Source organism: Apteryx rowi, unplaced genomic scaffold (assembly GCF_003343035.1).
Source record: "Apteryx rowi isolate R43461 unplaced genomic scaffold, aptRow1 scaffold_498, whole genome shotgun sequence".
Lineage (NCBI taxonomy): Eukaryota > Metazoa > Chordata > Aves > Apterygiformes > Apterygidae > Apteryx > Apteryx rowi.
Window position 1 is genome coordinate 262,963 of NW_020450758.1, and position 1,131 is coordinate 264,093.

Here is a 1,131-nt window from a genome sequence, read left to right on the forward strand (position 1 = left end):
CCCCCGTCCCCCCTGTACATATCCCCTGTAGATACTGTAAAGCGTGTTGAGGGGGGGGCTGCAGGGATGGAGGCGCCCGGCGGACGGAGCGCCGCCTTTCCCAGCTTTTCTGTCTCCTCTTCTCGCGGTGCCGGGGTCGTCCGGCTTCCTCCCTCCCCCCCCCAACGCCGCGGAGGGGGAGCCCGGGAGGAACGCTGCCGTTTTCTTTCCGTTGTTGTTCGATTTGGGTTTTCCTAATAAATTTCATACGTCGAGCTCCCCGCTGCGGCTGGTGCCGTGCGTCGCCCCGGCGGGATGCGGGATGGATGCGGGGGATGCAGGCCGAAAAGCCAGGCAGCCCCTTGGCTTCTGCTCCCTTTTCCCTGCCCTTCCTTCCCGTCGCCCGGAGATCCATGATCCCCACCAGCGTTTCCCGACATCCGCCGCATTTAGTAACGGCGTCCCCACCAAACGCTCGCCGGCCGCTTGTTGCGCCGAGGGGACGCGATGGGCTCGCACGAAGAGCGCTTGATCCTCGGGCTTGGCAAACGCCTGCTCCACGCCGCTGCCGTTTCGAGCACAGTAAATATTTATTCCCGGTTAGTTTTTTTTTTTTTTTTCCCTCCTCTTGGCTTGTTTGGGAAATGCCGATCTGCTGAAACAGCCTCCCGTGGCGTGACTTTAATAGGAGAAAAGTTCCCCCCCCCCCCAAAAAAAATTAGCCGCAACGGGAGGGCCAATGCACGGGTGGTCGTGGCAGGGTCGAACCGCCGCTGCACCCCGAGACGCCAGGACGCCTGGGTCCCTTCCCATCCCCGCGAGTCTCCGGGGTCGTGCCGGGCCTGTGTCCTGCTGCCTGGGAGTGGGTGGCAGGGGAGGCACGGGAGGGCCGGAGCGGGGAAAACCGCCTGCTGCCTGCCTTTGGCCAAAACGCTCAGGGCCACGCGAGGCGTGCGAGGCAAGGCGTGCAAGGAGAGGCGTGCAAAGCGCTGCAAGGTGAGGCGTGCGAGGCAAGGCGTGCAAGGAGAGGCGTGCAAAGCGCTGCAAGGTGAGGCGTGCGAGGCAAGGCGTGCAAGGAGAGGCATGCAAAGCGCTGCAAGGTGAGGCATGCGAGGCGAGGCGTGCAAGGAGAGGCGTGCAACGTGTGCGAGG